This window comes from Rissa tridactyla, chromosome 2, assembly GCF_028500815.1.
Source record: "Rissa tridactyla isolate bRisTri1 chromosome 2, bRisTri1.patW.cur.20221130, whole genome shotgun sequence".
Lineage (NCBI taxonomy): Eukaryota > Metazoa > Chordata > Aves > Charadriiformes > Laridae > Rissa > Rissa tridactyla.
In genome coordinates, this window is record NC_071467.1 from 75128519 (window position 1) to 75151476 (window position 22958).

Below are 22958 nucleotides of genomic sequence, written 5' to 3' on the forward strand. Positions count from 1 at the left end.
GATGCTGCTTGCTTTATCCTTTATCCTTGCCCTGCTTTAAACTGACAAAAAGTTCTTTGCCATCAAACACCAATAAAATTAGAACCCTGACCCCAAGAATATCCATGAGACTGAATAGATTGTGGATTTGAAAAAAGTATGTGCAAATATTCTGTAACACCAAATTACTTATATAAAGAAAGCCTCATCCTGTTATAAAGACTACTTAAAACTGGCTTTTAACATAATTGTACCTTGTCCTCCTTTTACTTTAGTGTTCACTGGGCTCACACTTTACAGCTAGCATGTAAAAGGTTCTTTTCTAGTATAGTACAATGGAAGAGAAGCTGTTAAATAATATGAAAAAAACACTTTTTGAATGTGTATGTTAATTGTATTATACTTTACCTACATACTATCACATAAATAGAACAGACATTAGCAAGAGCAGTACAGATTTTATTGAAGAAGCAGCCTGTAGTGCTTTAGATTTATAGTTCTGGTTCAAATGACCTTACACTTCACTAGGAAAAAAACAAAACCAACCAACCAAAAAAAACCAAACAAACAAACAAACAAAAAAAAAAACAAAAAACAAAAAATATCAAGCATCTTTTTCTGTGAACTGGTGAAAGTAATCTCATATTTATCTCTTGTGTCTCTTTTGTGTGTGAGAAAAATGTTGAAATAGCTCTTGGCCAGTCCAAAGTATTGTAAAACTTCATGAATTCAAAAACTTCCTAAAAGAAACAAGCAATAATAAAACATTTTCAAAAACATACTATATAACATTGAGAAAAAGTTTTATCTCTATTCAGCTTGAAGGATTTTTTGATTGATTTTAAACATCAGTCAAATGCAGCTGGTCTTGGAAATCAATCAGCTAAATTAATATTTATTTTTATTTCATTTTTAGTGAGACGTAGACACGTCCAAACATGGATTTGGAAGCAGGATGACAAGAAATGCCTTTGGACACACGTTTATTCAAACTAGAGATACATTATTTCGTTCCTCACCTGTAGCCTCACCTGTCCCCATTTGCACTGAAGAAATGCATTTCCTTTGGCTATCTGAGTAAGATAAATATTTGAACAGTGGTGTTTTCAGAAGAGTGAAGACAAGGACGTTACAGGAACAACTATGGAGAATGATGAGGGTTGACAGGGCAGAGGATAGAGTACAGATCTGAGTGTAAAACATGGTGAAAAATAATAATAGTGATAATAACAGTTTTCTTAAATATCCAAGTAATTTGCCAACATTGTTGCTATTAAAAGAACTTTTTCTTGAAACAGCTAAACAGACTCCAGTACCAATGAGCCTTAGCATACCATCTGCCAATCCTGATATTTCAAAATCTTCCTCACATATTTTTCTTATAATTGACAAAATAGGACTTTAGAAACCAAGAGGGACAGAAAAAATAATTTATGACCTAACCGTGCCTGCCCTTGCAATCTACTTGCAATCACTGTCCATGCCCTCCATTTTTGTTCTCCCTTCCTAATGTTATGTGCAGTGATATTCCAAACCGCAAATATTTCCGTAAATCAAATTTCAATGTGTAAATTGTTTTTTCCCTACCTAATCCCACATGATGGGAATGAAAGAGTTGCAAGGATTAGAAGTTAGAGAACCACACAGATAGGTATAAAATCACACTTTAGGACAGTCTTTTCTTTTTTACTTCTTGTTGCTTTGGAAATACTCTTTTTTTTCTTTCTCATACTGATGATAAAAGGTGAAGATAATGTTTAAGACATTAAAGTCACAGGAGTAAGAGCTAATACAGCTGCACTGAATCACTTAACACCTTTGTTCTGTTCACATTTTTGTGTCCAGTAGATGACAATTGACCAGCACACAGAGTCACTGGAGAAACAGTTACGCATTTTAAGAAAACACAGTACTAGCAGGTTAGAAATGTCAACTAAACCTTCCTGAATTATATTTCACAGTAACAGAGCAACCCAAGAGTGCTCTACAGTGTTTATGGGTTACCTCTCACTGCTGGTCTGTTCTCAGTCTCCTGAGGACGTTCATAGTCTGTTGGAACAATGAAAAAGGAAAAGATAGCGCCTTTTTGTTCAATAACTTATTTGGTAGCACAGTTTTGCATTTTTTGTCCCCGTTTAAAATACAGGCAAAACGGTGGCAGATTTCTCTCTGTATAATATAAATCCTTTTTTTAAAAGTATGCTAAAACATACAACATGCTAACTTGTGCATAATAATCAGGTTTCAAGCAGAACGGAATTAAAAAACAAGCAAACCAATAGAAAATTTAAATTTACAATGATGTTTGCAGAAGCAATCAGAAAAGTACAATTAGAAGTTATGAACAACCTACTTAGCATAGTATTTAATTCTATTACAACTTGGGTGCAAATCTGTGTTTGAACAAAAAACCCACAGAGATATCCCCAGATGAGAATCTCCCTCCCATTTATATATATACATAGCATGTACATTCAGTTCAAATTCACGATACAGAGGACTACATGCTATTTAAAAGAGCGGGGAAAAGGAATAGCTAATCTCTGCCCCCAACAATGTCCGTCTGTTACCCACAGTGAATTCTTGAAGGCTTGTAGCCCAACTTGCATTGAACACATCAAATGTACCAGATGCTGACTCCTTCCTGTATCTTTTATTCTCTAAAGATATGAGTGAGCTATGTTATGTCCTTAAACTTTGCCCTATCCTCCCCAGTTGAACATCCCCTAGATTGGGTCACTGAGCATTTTTAAACAAAAATGAAATCTGTCATTCTTCTCCAAAGGAAAAGGTTCATCAGTTTTTAATCAACTCTGATCAAAATAATCAAAAGCAAAACGTACCTCAGCTCCAATAATTTTTCACATTTTCCTGTAGGAAATTACTGATTTGTCATTTTGAAGTGACCTGCCAAACAAAGAACATTTATTTATCTGAGCTTGATTGCTAAGGAAATGATGCCAATGTGATTACACTGAAGCACCGCTGCCTCTCTGCATTCATGAAAATCCTTGAATAACTTTTGAGACAGTTGATGACTGCAAACAGATTTGACAAAAGCAACAAGGAGACCCAATGGCTATCAGGATGTTGCAACTTTATGGAAAAAGCCGCTGCTAAAGTGGGGAACCCTATACAATTCCTGACTGCAGAAAAACATTATTTGCAGCTCCCGTCTTCTTAGACTACAAAGCCAAAGGAGGCCTTGTGCAGCATTAGCTCACTCACTCTTATGTCCCACGGTCTGATTTAGTTTTTAAAATTTAAAAAAAGTTGGGGATGGGGGGTGGGGTGTATGTGTATTTTATTTTCGTATGTAGAAATAAATATCCTGTCTTACTGAGAACCATTTAAAATTTCATTTTCCTATCAATTTCAGTGGTTTGCTTTGTTTAGAAACAGATGAAGAACGTGAAATACCAGAATTTTCTTCAAATAAATGGGGAGAATATCCAGGCCACATTCTGGTCTTTAAATTCAGAGTTGCAGAAAAGCTGACAAGAGGAAACAACTTTAAAGCATCAATAGGCAGTCACAGCTGGGGTAACCCCATTCTTGCATTCATATCAGCTCGTCTGACCCAACTAGGCTCAAAGAACTGAGGGAATACAGAGGTAACACAAAGCCAGATATATCTCAAGACCTCATCCACCAAGCGGTGCCGGCAATATCTATATGATGAATGAGACAGCCGCAGCTCTGTCTGGGATCTACTCTGACATGTTTAAAAGTAGTAATAGCATTAGCAGTGAAGATTAGAAATATTCAGAATCATTAATGCCTGACAAGTTGGATTATAAATTGCTCCCACATCCTAAGGCGCTATAACAACTATGTCAATCCAAGAGTGAATATTTAATACATCAGATAAGAACTGATGTGTCAGACATTTGTTTTAATTTGAAAGCAAGCTCTCAGTGTTCAAAGCTTTCAAGGCACTGTGTTAAGAAAACTTCTATTTCCAACCTTTTGCAATGCTAGAAAAAATTACAAAAAGAAATCATACTCTGATTGATACTGTCCGATAGAAGTAGATGATAGATGACATACTACTAAAGGGAATCTCAGGAATGCAAGATTGATCCTACAAAGCTATTAAAATAAAAAGTTAATTTATTCAGAATATTTGGCCATGTTCCTTACCTACTTATAGCTCTTTTGCTTCCGAAGAGTCAAATGCTGTTGTGTTGTTTTGGTTTTTTTTAAAAGCAACTACTGTACATACAAATTATACAAACTGGCAATTATTTTCTATTCTGGGATATGACTTTTTCATCTAGCCTTTTTGGTTTATGCTCTAGATAGTATGTAGCAAATGGAACTTTTTCCCAAGTAGTAAAATAGATTTACCATAGATTTTACATAGATTAAAAACATCTAACTGCTAACTGGTTTAGTTTTAAATTCTGTCTCGAATTGGACAGGACACGTTTGGGACTCAGAAGGGCTACCTGCCAGGAAAGAAAAGATCATGAGTGCCAGAAAAATACCTGTTGATTAGGCAGCTGAACGGTGAGGAACCTTCCATCCAGAAAGGCACAGAGCCCATTAGCAACACTTCTTGTGTGTTGCCTTTGCTGATAAAACTTCAAGGCAACAAAACAGGAAACTGTGGTTAAGTACCAACAAGAAGTATCAACACACTCACTGAAATTCAGCCAACCTCCAGGCTATTATAAAATATTGCATAATCTTGATATTATACTTGTCATTAAAGAGCAGTTGTACTGTCATAATTGTGACAGTCTAAGGAAATGAGCAACGCAAAATCTAGAGGAAGAAGGAATCCTATCATCAGCTGATATGATTAAAAAAAAAAGACAAGCTTTTAAACACAGAAGTTTATCTTTGGATCCCTTGCGATGAAGACAAAAATATATTATGACAGCTACTGGCAAGCGAAACAATGGAAACACAGAATAATTCGTTAACATCAAGACTTGTGCTCTTGATCTGAGCATACTACTTTTTCCCTAACTTGACATAGAACTCTAAAGGATTAGCAAGATACTAACGTTCCTAAGATCTCTCGTATGATAGAACAAAAATGTTATGAAGGGGATAGGAAGTAATCTTGAAGAAAGAGCTCAAGCATATTCCAAAACAATATTAGTAGCTCAATGTCTCCACTTTCAAATCGCAGAATTGTTGAGGCTGGAACGGACCTCTAGAGATCTTCCTGCCCAAACACCCTGCTCAAGCAGGGTAACATACAGCAGGTTGCCCAGGACCATGTGCAGTCAGGTTTTGAAAATCTTCATATACAGAGAAGTCACAAACTCTCTGGGCAACTTGTTCTAGCATTAGACCACCTCACAGTAAAAAAAAAAAAATTAAAAAAAAAAAAAGTGGTTTCTTGTTTCGCCTTTTTCATATGGAATTTCATGGTTTTTACTTTGTGCCTGTTGTCTCTTGTCCTGTCATAGAGCACCACTGAGGAGAACCTGGCTCACTCTTCGTTCCTTCCCATCAGGTATTTATACACATTAATAACATCCCCCACCAGAGCCTTCTTTTTTCCAGCCCCAACTCTCTCATTCTCTCCAGAAAGACACTCCAGTCTCTGAATCATCTTTACGGCCCCGCACGGGAGTTGCTCCAGTCGGACCATTTGTTTTTTGTGCTGAGGAGCCCAGAACCAGACCAAACATTCCAGATGTGGCCGCCCCAGTGCTGAGCAGAGAGGAAGGTTCCCTTCCCTCAACCTGCTGGCAACACTCCTCCTCACACAGCCTGGGATGCTGTAATCATTTTTCAAAGTTCATTGTAGGTCAGTTCTTTTCTGGTGCTTGTTCAAGAATCTAGAATGGAAAATAAAACTGTTCCTTCAATAAAAATAAAATCACACTCTACATATTCAGACACAGTCACCATTTGTTTACTAGAATACATTTTGTGCACCACATACTGAAGGTTAGCTGCTGTAGAACTCGGCATGTGGGGTCCCGTGTCCTATTTTGAAAAGTAACAAGTTCACTTTGTTCTAGCAGCAAACATACCACATCCAGAAAGCAGCCGCCACACTACATCCAGATAGCTGCAGCCACCATGGAGTTCCTTACAAAGCAAGAAAAACTACAGAAAAATTATAGACCAACAAATACTTCTATGTTATCAAAAGACACTTGGGTGGGGATTTTTTGGGGGTGGTGCAATTATGTCTATACTTCAGGGCTTTTAATGTCTATAACTGATACAACTTAATGATATGAATGAATAATTTTAGGCTAATTATTACAGAAACATTTTGTAACACCAGGTATATTTTTAGCACCGAGCTCCATCCCATTGCAATGCTAATAAGAGAAATTCTTCTTCCTAGATTTGGCACACAATGTGTATATATATGTGAGGGATAAAGCTGTGTGAGGAACAGGAAAGACTGGATTGATTGGCCTGCTGGAAATTCTGCTTTCATTTACAAGGCTTCTCATGAAGGTAAATCGTGAGTGATCCCATGATTCTGAGTTGAAAAGCTCAGAACTGCTCATCTGAATGAAAATTAAAACCTCCCTTTTTATTTTTTTTTTCTAGACACTAGATGCCACTAGTAAAGTATCTGCTTCAGTGCTGTCCTTCCCAATGAATGTATCAGAGCAGCAGAAGAGTAAGATTTTTTTTATTAGAGTAAGACTTCTTTCACTCACAGCTAAATTAAGAATAGAATAACTTCTGTAAATTCTTAAAATTATTTCATAAGGATTTGACCTACATAAGGGAAGGCAGACACCAATCAACTTTATATTTTTTTTAAATTTAATCTTGCCCATAATTATTTGGGACAGCTTTGTTGTTTGTTTGTTTTTCAATTTGAGAGACAAGATACTTCTAGAATAGTTCATACATTCGTGACTGGAGAGAGATGTGGAAATTTCAGGTGACAGATCACATAGCCAATAAACAGTTACGGAATTGCTAACTAAAATGGAGATTTCTCAAGTGTGTTGTGAGTAATGTAATGCCTGCATCAATATTCCATGTAAAAAAATCACCAGAATTACATTATTGATTTGACTAAATTTATTACTATTCTGATGATTCCGATCCATTGCTTTTGAAAACAATTTTAAATTAATAGCAAAAATATATTCTAGGTAATATGCTTCTGGGAGATTACTGTGCTTCTCAGCTGGTTAAATCCACTCAACCTTCAGTGTAGGGCTGCAAACGCTTCTAAATTGTGTAGCAGTCTCCCACAGAAATCATCAAGAGTCATGTCTTATTGCTTTCATAAAATGTGCTTTACACCTCTCTTGAGTAATTGAATTTTGCTAGGGTTATGGGCAGGCTGCATATTTCTGTGCACCAAAATACTATGCAGCCCTTGGGAAAAAGCAGTTCTTTCTATTGTATGAAGTCTAATCAGAGATTACTTTGTGAAATTTATGCTGGACATTTTTCACTCTAAAATGTTAATTAACAAGGAGATGAGTTTGTCTGGGAGAAAGAAAAGTCCCATAAAGTTATAACTGCTCTTAGAGAGGTTCAGAAAGGTTTATTTCATATTATATAAATATTAAGCCTCCAATATATTCCCTTACTGGTATAAGTATAAAACAACTCTCTCTACTGAAAAAAAAAAAAAATTCCTACAGTCAGGTCAAAATCTGACACCTGATGGAGATCACAAATGAAGTGCCAAGTGCATTAGCAGGGTTTTCCCAAATGTGGATAAATACTAAGAACTAAAGGAACCATCAAATTATTCACAGAGATGCACAAACATATTTGGAAGCAGACCAAAAGATAGATAGGTAGGTAGGTAGATATCCGTAGATGCAAGTATCAGAATGAATTAACAGGCAAACAAACAGGAAAGCTTGATCACACATGGCAAGGAGAACAGGCAGAGGACTGAAATTATAGACAACTTGTGACACTCAGTAGTCCATACCTATCAATGAACTTTTGCCACTGACTTTAATGAGTTACGGAGAAAACCTCAGTTCACTATTTTTTCTCCCCGGATTGTGGAAATAACAACACAGAACAATTTTTGCTTGGTGCTTAATATATTGAGCACAAGAGGGAGAGAACTGAGTTCTATCCAAACAACTGAAACAGCAGGAACAAAGTTGTATAAAACAAGTCGGCATCATATCTTCCCTTGTGAATGCAGTGCATGTTTAAACTCACAATGTCTCCGAGTTGTTTAATCCTCTGCCTCATTTTCATTAGTTCTATTTTGCTTCTGTAAGAGTCCTGGCAGGTTATTAAACAAAGTACTATTCAGCAAATAAATAGCGTAAAAAGCTACAATGTAATTACTTAAGTCTTAAGTGCAATCAAGACTGGCATGCTTTAAAATGTTTATATTGCTACGCACATACCAGGAAAATCTTACAATTTCATATATCTTAACATCATTGATCTTAACAACATCTTGAACACTGCATGTCCTCACTAGTGAAGCCAAGGCTGCTTGGAAGGCTGAGGCTGCTGTTTAACATCTGTTGACCAGACACCAGTTTAGTAAATCTTGCCACAGCACAGCTCAGCCACATCGCTAGCAAAGATCCAGCAAACCATGTTATACACCAGATGTTTTGTAACACAAGAGCAGTATTGTCAGGCTGACCCTCCCTCCTCACCGTCTTCAGGACGGTGGTATTGAAGACAGCTCTCTGAGAGCTCCCATTCCCACCAGGTATTCCCAAGCCAGCTAGATATAAGCAAGCAGCACTCCTACTTGTCACAAGGCATGATCCCACTTCCTGGAGAGTGCAGCACCAGAATCCATTGGAAAACCTAAGGACATGAGTTTGTTTAGTAACAATTTATTAGAGATGATAATTAAACATTTCACATTGCCCTCAAAACCTTAACAAGTATTATACCAAGATAAGTAGACTGTACAACTTGCAGACTGCTGAAGAAATGCACTGTCATCTACTTTGATCACAAAACTTGAATAAAAGCAAAGTTTGTACGTTTTGGAAATTTTCAAAATTTCCACTTTGTTCCAATAGATTTCCTAAAGCATTTGGGAAAGTTTAAAGAAGTATTTCAGCGCAGCACTGAAATTGCAATTGTGGGCAATGATGTTTCCAGGAAGTATCAGACAAGGCTTTTTTTTTTCACCTATGTGAGTCAATTCATGTGAATCAAGGAAACATTTAAGAACATACATGCAAAAAGCCACAAGGAAACAAAATATTCAATATTAATAAGTTTACAGAAGCAGAACGTATCAAATGGACACTCTGTCTTGAGTCCAGGACAGCAGAGAGGAATTGCAGAATACGTTATGCCTGTGCAGAGCCCAGGTATGCACAGCAAAGTCAAATAAAAAGTCTACAAGCCCAGATAACTGCACTATGAGTGTCCATTTGAAGTAGCACCCGAAGAAAAACTAGGTACCCATTTCTACAGCTGAGTATATTGACACATTGGTTCTTAAATTCAGTTTGCTTTCTAACAGTCGCATCTATCGTGACGCCCTAAGGAAATATAAAACTATCTTTTAGTTGCACTGATCTCATGCAGAGAAATCCTGGAAAGCAGCCTCAGGCAGTGACAAAAAATTTATCCTTCACAATAACCTGATCAGTAAGACATATCCAAGGAAAGAGGGCAAACTAATTCTTACAAATTTTCCTTTTTTACAGCCAACACCACGACACAACCCTCGCATAATAGCGCTAATTTCAAAATATGTCAGCTACACCTGTCCTTCCACAAAGCATCTGAAACTCTTAGGTGTGTCATAAAATGAGCAAGTAAAGCAGTCAAAAATGTTACAAAATATCCACAATTCCAGTTGTTGCACAAAAGAATCAGTTCTAAGAATGTGGTTGTTAACACTGCATATCTCTATATATTATCAAACAGAAGGAAGTTTTAATTTGTAAATTTAGATTCCTATCCTCTTTTCAAGGCAATTAACATTACAGAAGTTATAATGTAGTAGTCATTGTTATTCGTGCATCAGGGCTGGTTAAAAACTCAGTTTATTTTACACCCTGCATAGTCTTCAGTCCAGCTGTTCATTTTTCTATGAATTGTAACTCAATTTCTAAGGATAAAGATTAAGTTCACGGAACCCTATCTACTCCTCTGAAGTCTGTATTTGAAATTCAACCTTAAAAAAGTCCACACTTTCTGAAAGCGTGATCGCATCTATTCATTCTACTGCTGAGTCTTGCCATTCTTAGTCGATATGGTTTGTCACAATTTGCGGGTCATGTTCTGCTTGTGTTTACACCAAGGTACATCTGGAACAACTTGGAACTGCAGAATAAACACAGTGTAGATGATAAAGGAAGTTTTCTATTAGAAAAATGAAAGAATTGCTTTTAGAATAAATCTGTAGAGAGAATAAAAACATGATGCTGAGTTGGAGATCATTTTCATTGCTTTGGGTTGAAACCACAGAAGTCTAACTAAGTATATGGCACACCCACATGCTGACCTGCATTAAGCCCTATTTGTTATTTGATTAGAGCTCCAGAGCCAGATTCTGATCTCTGTTCCAGACTGTGTAAATCCTGCCTGTGAAAAGACACACACCTTCCCACCATGTGGGACAGGGAGAAGGAGGAGAACACCCCCCATCCTCCCCAAAACCATGCAAGAGGTCTCCAGTTTGAAATTACTTATCCTCACCAGACAACTACATAGATTGACCGTTTGTCCTTGCCAGCTTTGCCAATTTACCCAAAATTTTTGTGTCCCAGCTTAACTTTTAAAGTTGTCTCAGCACTGATTTTTCGCTCCGGCAGTGGCAGTGCCTCATTTTTCTCTTAGAACTGTGGTGCATATTTTTGCTTTCACAGAAATCAATCATTTTAGACTTAGCCTGGACAGAATAGGCTTACATGATGAAGTCGCCCTCAGGCACCCAAGGATGCAGTCTCTTTGTAGAAGATAAGGTACTCACCCAGCAAAACACGTGTTTCCAGCAAAAGAGGGTGTTATTACTAACATTTCCTCTCCAATGGGCTTGCCAGAGCTCTCTGTCTCAATCAGTATCTATTCAACTCCTCTCCAGGTACGTCTGGGACCCTGCTGGCTCAGGATGCTCCCTACATCCAAACATACTGCACAAATACATGCTGCAAGAGTGGCGAGGTGTAACAGGCTTGTGGACAGCCCTTTGAAGAGTGCAGAGGGGACAAGTGTGGCCCTGGCAGGGAGTTTTCCTTTATCACTCCTCTAAGAATCAATCACAGTTTGCCCCTTGTAAGGTCAATGTCTCATACTCTTGTGCTCAGGACCATCTAACAAACGTGGCCTTCTGTTCCCAAACATCAGCTGAACTACACACAAAGTTTTGCTTTAAAAAAAGTAGTACCTTTTCTGAATGTACTCAGAAAGAGGTTTCACTTCCATAACTGCTGGACTTAAGACAAAATTTTTATTTCTGTGAAGAAGAAACTTCTCTTCAGTCATCTCCAAGCAGCTCTATGGCAAGAAGCTAGGAGAGCAAGAGGAGCACAGAAACATGTGAGAAGATATGAACATTTTGTGGATTAGTTTCAATAGGCACAGAAGTTGATGAGCATTTATAACAAACATAAGTGAATCCCCCTGGATACCTATTGCTCGGTATCCATAAATAAAAAACCTAAGATGGCTTTCTGCAGTTGCATCTCCTTACATTTTGTCACTATGAATTGCAAACATGATCCAGCAACGGGGTCCAATTTTCAGATAGATAGAACCCAATAAGTGCAAAAAAAGTTGCAATTAAAAAAAAAATAATCTTTCCACAATTTATTTTTCAAAGCACTTTCCTGGAAAGATGAATATCTCAGTGTGGAAATAGTATGTCACAACACTTTCATAAATTAAATTTACTATTCAAGAAAAACTAATCTTCCAATAACAAAATTGGCAAATCAAAGGTCCTTATAAATATATTTACATTGGAACTGCTTGTCAGTGATTCATTTCTTTTTAGGAGCCATAATTCCTTCCCAAATGAAATACCGCCTCTATTATAAAAAGTGTAGTTTTGTGTAGTATCATAGACATTCATCCAAGTATGTCTGCATATATGAACTTCAACTTCCTCTCCAGAGTAGTTCAACCAAATTCCATGCTGTCAAGGACAAACCCTGTAACCTTTCATAGTTTTTATCTGCTATTTAAAGTCTCTGCATATCACAGGGTTGTCCTTGTCCTCATGTCACTTTTCTCTCAGTGCCTAAAGAGAGACCTGTTTTCTCTCAGTGTCACTTCTCTTCTCTGTAATGCCATTTTCCATAGATAAAACACTGGCTAAGCATAAGAGAGTCCCTAGAAAGTAGAAGCAATGGCACCTTTCCAAAGACTCAACCGTACATCATTCAATGCAGTTCTGGGTACAAGTCTATTGCTCCACATCAATCCCAAGAGCAGAATAGTAGCAGTAGTAACAATGACATTATGAAATACTTTACAGAGCCTTCCCTGGTCTTCCTGAAAAAGGCAGACACGCTACTGTTTTGACTGATCTCTGGTATTGCTTCACTTCCCTCCTTACATCTAGGTGGCCTAAGTGTCCAGAAATAAACTGTAAACGGAAAGACATAGGATGGGATTGCTGATTTTGTTCTACATGCCCAAAATCTTAACCCCCAAGAAACTGACTCTATTTCCATCCTCTCCTTCCACTTAACTAACTCAGCGTCATGATCACTAGATGTTGGAAGGCTGTCCCTTAGCACTGAAAGTGATTTCACACAAGTAAAATGGAAACTTACAATCTGGGCATTCATTTTCGATCATCACTTTTACTGGATTCTGCACCTTTCTTCCAGAGATACTGATACACATTAGAAATATTTCCTCTGTATTTTTTGTTATTTTATTAATATTAATATGGAAGATAATGTAAAAAGAATAATAATGTTCTGCAGTGAAATGGAGCAATCAGGAAGATACTTTTTTTATCATGGTTTTATTTGGAACATGATAGGGAAGTTTATGGACTAAAGGTAAAGAAAATGTTTTGAAGGATTGTCAGGAGCAACTGAAATATGCTTGGCTAATATCATATTTCCATCTCATATGATGGAAATCTGTCTCTCCTTTGGATAAATGCCCTATTCCTAGTGTAAAGGAAGCACTCTGCATAGGAAAAGGTATAGTACAACAAGTGAGAAGAAAAAAGTGTTCCATAGAAATTGTCAAAGATGACTTACAGATCACATGTAAGTCAGCATTAACCCAAAATTTACATCTTCTCTGATAGCCTGTCAGTATTTGACTGTCCAGATTGATGTTTAACTGTTCATACTGATGCTTTTCTTGCAAGGCAAAAAAAAAAAAAAAAAAATGTTTTTTCACTGTTTCACTTTCCTGACAGCTTCTGCAACACGCTCTGATTTTACTGGGCCCAAGTAGATATAGGTTCAACAAATTCCTCACAAAACAGTTGTGTTGTTATCAAAAATGTCAGATTACATCCACCTCACAGTGAAACACAATAACCTTAGAAAACGCTAAAAAAAAATATTTCTCTGCTAAGGAACTAATTCTACTCTCTCCCTTCTGACTACCCAAATCAAGGCATCCAGTGTCTAGAGTAACCTTTGTAGGAAGAACTGGAAAGCAGAACTGAAAAACTGAACTGGAAAAGATTCAAAGAGGAATAAGAAAGGCCCTCAAAACACTATAGAAAACAAGCAGGAACATTGCAAGAAATAGGAAAGAAGCCAAGCAAACTGATCAGAACCAAAAATCTCCACAGAAGAGCAGCCTGTGGAAGAAAAAAGAAAAAAAAAAAAAGGGAGAATGTAATATTTCAGCAAGAGCAAAAATCAATTTTATATTCCACTGATATACCAGCATTTAGGGAAAAAAAGTAGAAGCTTTAAGAGTTGGAGCAGACATTTTTATTAAGAAGAGGTAGAAAGGAAGGCATAATTGAATAGAAAGTCCAAAGAGTGAGAAAACTCTGACAAGCCTGAGACTTCAAAGTGAAAGCTGCTGGAAACAGGCAGTCAGAACTGTAAGATACCCAGACTTCGCATATAACATCTGCACAGCTTTATCCACAAATACAGAGCAGAGCTAGCAAGATACGCATCTACAGTAGCACAGCAATTTCAAAAGCTTTCTGCACCCAGTGGTACTTGCTGGATTACTCTGCTTGCTCTATGTGTGACTATTCAGAAGAAGCTCTCATGATATCACTGAATTTACAGCAAAGTCAGTAATCCTCATTAAGGACAACGACTTTCCATGGGATTTATCAATATTTATGGCAATTCACAGACACGAGTTGGCCAGGCTCCACTTTTAAACAAGGAAAGAGAAAACAAAAAGTTTTGGTTTTCTTTTATCTGAAGAGACAAAGAATATGAAAAAGCTGGCGTATTCAGTATTAGTTTTCTGTCAAACTGGCAGGAGAACAAGCTACAGTTCTCCATCTGGGTGAGGAATTCCATTTACTGGATAAAAAAGAAAGTAATTTTGAAAAGCTGTGGATTTCTCTACTGAACGCTTCTGTTTCACAGGAGGAAAGAAACGGTTTGTAAAGTTAAAAAGCCACAAACCACTGCTTTGTGTTATGAGAAAATATGCAGATTAGTAAATTAGTTGTTAAAAACAAATTGAAAGGCTTTTATATACATCATTGCTCACTACTTAACGCATAGTTCTCCTGCAAAAAGTAGAGCTGCAGTTGAACTTCCCTAGTGCTACCAGTTTTCTGGGTTTGACAGGTTTCCTTCATCCTAGTTGGCAGGAGTTTAAACAAGAGAGCAACCCTGTTCAAGTAAAAATACAATTGGGTAACAGATCAGTACCCTATAAAAAAAAAATCAATTACAAATAACTATTAATAGCCCTTTCCCAACCTCAGCCTATTACAAAGAAAAAACAAATTACAAAAAACACCAAAAAAACCCCACAACAACCCAGCACAACAGTTTTGAGTAACAACTGTTTGAAATGTATAGTTTAAATTAGGATTACAGAAACATACCTCAGTTTAATCAACCAAAGCATTAAGCATATAAATAGCTTACATATCATTATGACAAGTATGTTTTGACATAAATTCTTGAAGGAAGGTTTAACAGTTCAGATCATGGAAATCTTATCAGAAGTCAGTCTATAATCAAATTTCCAGAGCTTCAATTTTCTTTTAGTACAGCATGCAAGGGAAGTTACTGGAGGGGAAAAATTGATCAAGAAATAGAACTTGTTTCCCAAACAAACAACAGCTTGTAATTTTGCTCATGACAGTAAAAGTGGTGGTAGGTTAGAAATTCTTGCACTGGTCACTGCAAGTCTCCTTTGTAGGAACAGGATAAATAATTAATTTGGTTGGCAAGGACCTTTGGAAAGGATCTGTGGAAGTCCTCTCATCCAACCCCCAAGTCAAGTTAGCACAGGATCCTCAGGACCTTGTCCAATCAAGTTCTGAGGATCTCTAAGGATGGAGTTTCCAAGGCAGGAGTTTCCACACCCTCTCTGGGCAATTTTTTCTAGCTTTTGACCATACTCACGGTTAAAAAAAATAATTCCTACTATTTCATTGAAGTTTTGCAAATTCCAACTTGTGTCCATTGCCTCCTGTCCTACCACAATGCACCTGAGAAGCGTCTGGCTCCATCTTCTCTACACTGACTAAGCAGACAGAAATCAGTAAGATTCCCCTTTAGTCTTCTTTCCTCAAGGCTCAACAAATTCAGTTCCCTCAGCCTCTCTTCCCATGTCCTGTGCTAAAGCCCCCTGATCATATGGTGGCCTTCTGCCAGGCTTGCTCCAGGTTGTCAGTGTTTTCCTTGTACCGTTTTCCTTATTCTTTTCATTGCTGTCATTAAAAATAAAAGAGCTTCTTGCACCAAATTGTCTATTAGCTTTACCGTAGGAGTATTTCAACAATAAATTACAAAGAACTCTAGCTTTATTAATAACCAAATAGCTTGACATGATAAATGAATCACTAAGGGAAGAAGAGAAGGAAAGAAAATCCTCAGTTAGTGGATTTCCAATTTCAGTTTTAGTTCTAATATTATCTGAGGCTGTAACAAAGCTCTGACATTTATATTGACTGAGGACTTAACCCCAAGACAGATCTAATGTGAGTCAGAAGACTGCTTTTCAAAGCCAGAAAAGGATCTGATAGCCAAGCAACCAGTTCATTTTATATTACAGAAGAGATTTGTGGTCTTTTGCTGGATGCTTCCATCATAGCACTGTTACATTTCCTTAAGTTCCTACTGAATACAGTGTATTTTTTTCCAGAAACTAGACTAGTACAATAAATTGAAAAATACAGTTTTTCTTGTATCTTGTTACAGAGATTCCAGTCTGAATTGAAGCTCAAATACTTCTTGAACAGAAATTGTAAATGAACCTAACAAAAAACAGAAAAGTTACTGCTCAAAGATTTTAGTGAAACAAATATGATTTGATGATGTTATTTTAAAATCGTCAATAAGTAACAAAAAAGAAAATGAAATTTTGACAAAGTAAAAATTAAATTATATAGGTTGTAATTTGTTTCCTTTAGAAAAAAATACAGCCATTCACTGCAGTAGAGCATGTTACTGCCACTTCTTGATGTACAAAATATTCTGAATTTCTCCCTGTAAGGGGCTTAAGGCAGCCTCGTCAAATTGTAGGTTTGGGATACAGAATAACGGCAGAGTAACACATACAAACAAGTAGTACAATTATCTGGGCTGAGAAGAGAGTAAGTCCAGTAGATTCAGCAGTATTGGGCTGAAATTAATATCTGGGCACAGAAAGACTTACGCAGCCATGGTTACCAGGCAGGCTGGCAGGAAACAGGCAGGGCTGCTTCTCTGGACCAGAGACTCAGACCAGCAGGTGCAACCGGGGAATCCCAAGTTCCCCAAGCAGACTGTCCTCTGTTATGGTTGAGTCGCAGAAGCATGATCTGGGCTTATCAACTAGTCATCCCATCCCACCTCTGCTCCCACGCTGGCTTCACTCCTTTGTACACGGTGGTTGGACGCTACCTTTAGTGGTGTGCCATCACCATATGGGGCTATAAGCGTGCGCTCCATCACATATGGAGCATGCGCTCACCAAGTGGAGCTATAGATGTGAAAGGTATGGAGTCACAATGTGGAGAACTGTGAAGCAATACTAGCCCCACACTCCATGTGGAGAAAAAAAAAATGTTTCTGAAGATGACAAAATGTGCAGCTGCCAAAAATTGTCTTTATTTTCAACAGCTTAAAATGAATTTATGAGAATTTAATAGTTTATCATTTTCATTTTTTAAAGCATTTTCTATTGGACATGATGGAAGATTTTTGTAACGTGCCTTCTTACTTTCAGTGGCCAGCTTGAAGAAGGAACTGATCAATTTTTCTGGAGAAAAATAAAAGACTTGTAACAGTCTTGAGGCAGAGCCTGAAATTTCACACTTCCGTTTGAAGTTTTACATAAACCAACAGTTTAAAACCACTGTTTAAATGCAACTTCAGAAGACAGGCACCTGAATGTAGACATTTCTCCAAGGCTGGCCAAAGGCCTAGTTTCATAGCTCATGCACAGAGAAGTCCATTTATTCCCATCAACAGTGGTTACGGTTACATGTGCTCAGGAACAATGATACACATCCCTTCTCCTCTTCAGAGCATTCACACACAAACTTCCCGTTCTGCCTGTGTCTCAAAGGAGAAAAATAGTACACAGTTTCCTTTTAAAATTGTAACTATCACAAGAAGATTATGGGGTCTTCACAGCAGGAGGACTCTAGACCAGAGAGGTAGATCTGCTGATTGATCCTGGGTCTGGCCCTTTCTCAGCCCTTCAGCAGAAGACTACTTATTTTTTCCCATCTGGTCTTTTTAAGACAGAGGACCAGCATATAATGTGTCTCCAAATGCCAGACTGATAACTCCAACCAAAAGGATACTGCAGAGAGATGAGTTGACCTAATCCCCAGATCACTTTTCAGTGTATATGAAACCATCAGCTTCATGTGGTGAGGAGTCTATTCCCATTTGCACATGAAATGACTGAAGAATACCTATGTGCTCCAGCTGGATAAGGATCCTCATTCTTTTGGACCCTGAACTACCCATGCGAGGGTTATGAGCTAGGCTGCTCAATTCTTTTTTGACCAGTGTGTTTCTAAGCAAGCACAGAGGCACAGCTATAAACACCTAGCAGACTTACAAATTACTATATACATACCACTTGAGTGAATCTCCAGCACTAACCATCATAGAAGGCTTCAGGCCAAGACAGAACAGATGCCTTGATATGTGATTTTCAGGCTATTTAAAATGTGTTCATTTTATATGACAGAAGCCCAGATTATTTAAAGAAGCTTTTAAAGTGTCAAAATAGTTTTGAATTCTACATTTAAATGCATATAACTTTTGAAAAAAGAATACCTAGCTTACTAATTCATAGGAATACAGGGCAAACTAGAAAGAACCTCTAACATCTAGTCCATAGCTATTAGAACAATTACTGGGGGTGGTGGAATAGTACAGAAAATGGACCACAAAGTGATGAGGTTCACTTGTTTTCCCTGAATATTGCTTCCTATCAGAGACAAAATAGCAGGCACAGTGGACCACTGCTGACAAAATTTTCAAAATGTGAAGTGACTCATTTCATTTTCTTGTTCTTAGCTCTCCTGAAAAGTTATCTAAAAAGTCCCATCGATGTTTTTGTGACATTTAAGTAGTTCTTCATGCTAGGTACCATTCACTTTCCATTATTTGGAAACCGTATCTTGATACCTACATTTCAGCAACTTAAGCACAACATTTTCCTTTCATAACAGGCTCTCTATTCCTCAGATCAGCCCAGAAGTCCTTTCCAGCTCCAATTGAGCAACGTGTGACAGAAACACACCCAAAATTCCTGATGGAGCCTCACCAGTTTCTTTACTACAGCCTTAAGAGTTCCCAGCCTTCACTAGAAGCTCCTCACCTGATACACACTAAAACTACACTTGCCTTTTTCTTTACCATATCATTTGGTTTCTCATTCATTCTATCATTGCCTCATACTTCTTAAGTCCTTCTCCTCCCGCAGATATTTTTGTCCTTAAAGACTAATAACAGGAACAACACAACCTTGGGACCTTGCCCTAGTGAATATCATTATACTTCTATTACTGTCTCCTCTAGGTGACCCTATTCTGCTATATGTTATTCTGATCCTCCTCTCTACTGAGGAGCACTCAAAGCTTTGTGTTATAAATAATGCTCTCTTACTTTGTGCTCCAAGGTCCTTAATGAAATTAAATATTAAATTAAAACTCTCTTCAGATTCATCTCTTCCTTTTCAAATAATTGCCAAGATGCTTTTGAAGATTTCATCCAAGGATGTAAACAAGTATTGATTTGGCACACATTCATTTTAAGAAGAACTACAAAAGATTGTGCCATTTTAGAGTAGCACCATAAATGCTGTAGAAAAAAAATTACATTACTGGAAAGGCACTTTTAAAAGACGCAATTAAATTCCTTATCCAGTCTATCACTATCACAGTCACTTTTAAGTACAGGAATTAGGGGACTAGGGCTAGGTGTGAGTCAAAATCCCTTGGAATTTGATGACCAGACCTTCACATACACAAAAGGTGGAGCAATGCTGAGGTGTCATCCAAATAATACCATGAGAAAAAGAAAACAATTGCAAGTTCTTACCTTTGTAGGACTGGAAGGAACCACTAGGCTTTATTTCTGGCAGAGGTCACATATTAGGAGACATGGAAACTTATTCAAGCCCCAAATATTTCCCTCTGCATGAGCATTAACTTGAAGAGAGTTTGTCTATGACATCAGATTCACCTCTAATGTCACTCTTAGAGATGCTGAAATATGAGAGCAATCACTCCCCAGTCGCTTCACTACCGCAAGATACTGACCCCAGTAATAGAGCGCGAGGGATTTCCAGCTTCCCTGATTAGCACAAGCAGAGCATTGCTCCCCTTTCTCTCTGTCAGCACCATGTCCTCCCACGTCCTTGCGCTCCTCACAGCCACATAATTATTGTGCTAACAAGCAATATAATCACTTGCATGTCCCAGGGTTGTAGGGACTGCTTGCATGCCCTACATAGACTTCTTTCCCATGCCATACAACAGGCAAGTTTGTCAACTGAAATCAGAGGCAAGCAAAGAAACAGGAAAGAACCCTGCACTAGGATTCTCTTTTCTATTAATGCTTGCAAGAGAATCAGCCACCCACTTCCATGCAGTCTCCAGGGCTGTATGAGCTCTCTCCAGTGAGGCCAGTCACAGGCAGACAGAGACAATCAGGCAAGGAGCACCAGGGGGGAGCCAAAGGATTCCCCCCACCTCCCCTTGGAGGTTGACATGGTTTAGACATTATCTTTAATGTAAAAATCTCAGTTCTTCACTTCCCAAGGATGACTTACCCCTAGTTACCAATGAAAGGAAGAGAACAAAAAAAAAAAAATACCAACCCCGCCCTTACCCCCACCAAAAGGAACAGGGCAATTAGATGGTTGCTTGGATACACCAATTAAGGGATGAAATACAGATTTTCTCTCAAGATGGCAAACAGACATGGTTGTTTCTCCACAGAGAGATCACGATATATCTGACCAACTTTAATCTTCAGTCATGATTTCATTCCATGTGCTCTGCAGAGCAGCTTGTTAAAAGAAAAGTTAAAAATAACTGAACTCTGCATTATGTCCTTATCATCTATTAATACCGACTCTCTCATGAAAACGTTTCTTCCCATTGCAATCAGACTAAAAGAGAGATTGACGTGTCTTGCATTCCATTTAGTGTGCATAATCAGTATGGTATTAAATTGATAAATCATTCTATTAGGCACAGAAAAATTCTAATGTAGATTTTTGAAATATAAATACCTAGAATGAGGAAGAACACTTTTCAAGGAGTTTCAATCCATACAAGCTTACATGCCTGCAAAATGTAATAAAAAAATATGTTCGCAAGTGAAAAAAACTGCTGGATCATCCTCTGTCTCCCATAACACAACAGACAGAAAAATGGACGTATGATTCAGGAACAGTGATTTTCCCCCTCTCCCTCTTTTTTCCTGATCTTAAATAAACCATATGAAGGGACTCTAATACTGATGACCATAGAAATACACAATTATAATTATGCAAGGACCATAGATCAAGTAAATAACCAGTTGTTTAAAGAGAAATAAAGGTGAGCACAAAAGCCATAGCAATAACAAGGTAAGCGGAGGCAAGGGAGCTGGTAAGAGGATGGCAATTCTGAAGACAAATATGCCTGACGCTCACTGGCTGCCTACCACCACAAAAAACAAGTGGTAAAACAAGGATGAGGTAAGCAGGAAGTGGGGAAATTCATAGCTAGCTACAAGGATTTAATCACAGATATAGAGCTTTAGAGGAAAAAATAAATGAATAAAACGCAAGTTAAATTAACAAGTTTATTTGAAATTCACAGTAACAGAAAGAATCCTTAGGAAAAGGAAGAATTCAGACATAGATACTGTGCAAACAACAACCATTACAGTTCTGAAAAAATTCTTGTTTCTACCATCATTTCATAAGTGTCCATTACCCTTATATTTAAGCCACAAGATAAGACACAAATTACGGAGCAAAACAGGAGGTAGGAATGAAAGCAAAGAATATTGCCCTGCCCTAAAAGATTAAATAATTCTGACAGAAAACACCATTTCAATATATTATCTCTCACAGTGCAAGATTCAGAAAACTACCAGGAAGACATTTTCTAGCTTTCATCCCTGACAAGTCAGAAAGAAATAAAACAGAAAAAAATACCACCCACTTTAACACACATTTCAACTGAGTAAATTAAACTGCATTACACGTGACGGGAGGGTGTCCCCCAGCCTCCGTTCTATGTATGCATTTCAAGATAAAAATAGTAGGTTTGCGCTATCATTAATCTGAGAATAAATCAGGCACAGCAGCAGATTAGGCAGCTAAATTGTATTGAAACCAATTACAGATAATGTGGTAGTGTAAATCTGCAACATTAAGAGTACAGATAAGATCTATTCATATCAAAAGAAATCACAGTAGAAATTTTTAAGGAAACTTTTTTCCTTTTTCTTTTCTTTTTTTTCCTTTTTTGTTTTAAAGATGAATTTTAATTTTCTTCTCCAAACTCCTATGCCATGAGAGAACAAGAAATCATGATGCTCAAGACTGAAATAAGAGTGCAGTCTATTTCCAAGGAGCCTGATGCACAAGAGAGACAAGGGTCTGACCCTTCTCTCATTCTTCGTGCCCTGCTGTAAAGCGCTAATGTCAAACGAATGAGGCAAAGCTTTTGGATGCCTAACTAAAAATACATCAATCAGAGACAGGTCAAAGCAGCCATGTGTCAATCTGAATCCAAATTTTCCCATGTTCACCATTTACGTTTTGAGTGCAGGCCTCTGTCAGCTTTACATAACATGGAACTGCTCAGATCCACTGCTGGCTTCTGGGTCCTACTGGGCATCCTTGAAGCACATTGACAGTGCTACTGGTGGGATCTCCTTTGCATAAAAAGTTTAAGTGAAACAAAATAAAGCTGCGGAATCAATTGCACTTCACCAGTGAGTCAGTACAAATTCTCCTGTGATTCCAGCTGGTCATTAAATGAAGGATCAACCAACCAAACATCTACAAAAATTACTGGCACCAACAGGAGTTGCAGCAACTTCACCTCTTAGGAATTGTCCCAGAGAAGATAATTTATGGTCAAGTAGCTAGATTATGAAACCAGGCATCTGGAGACCTATAGCCTCTATTTCTGGGTCTTGCACTGACTCACAGCCTGACAGCCGGTGGGTCACATCGCCTCACTGTGTCCTGAGAACAAAGGAAAACTTATTTCCCCAACTTCCCACCATTTTCTGAAAATGAATGGGCACCACGAATGAAATTTTGAAGTACAAGAGTCCGGATACTTCTGACATAGTCAATTAATACAAAAGAACATTGCTAGAGTAGGTATCCGTCTTATAATCACATAATTAGAAACATTAATGGAAAGAGAGACTGGAGGTGAAATTAAATAGCATTTCTCGGTTAAAATAAATGCATAAAACTAC

The 22958-nt window shown here is 37.7% G+C and overlaps 1 long non-coding RNA gene across 1 annotated transcript; it reads right to left on the reverse strand.

The window, feature by feature from the left end:
* Positions 1-1938: 1938 nt before the first annotated feature.
* On the reverse strand, positions 1939-19674 carry LOC128905919 (uncharacterized). The gene is made up of 3 exons (XR_008465025.1): positions 19563-19674; positions 2823-2886; positions 1939-2028 (listed from the first exon to the last, which is right to left on the reverse strand). It is a non-coding gene; the product is annotated as an uncharacterized LOC128905919 (long non-coding RNA).
* Positions 19675-22958: the final 3284 nt, after the last annotated feature.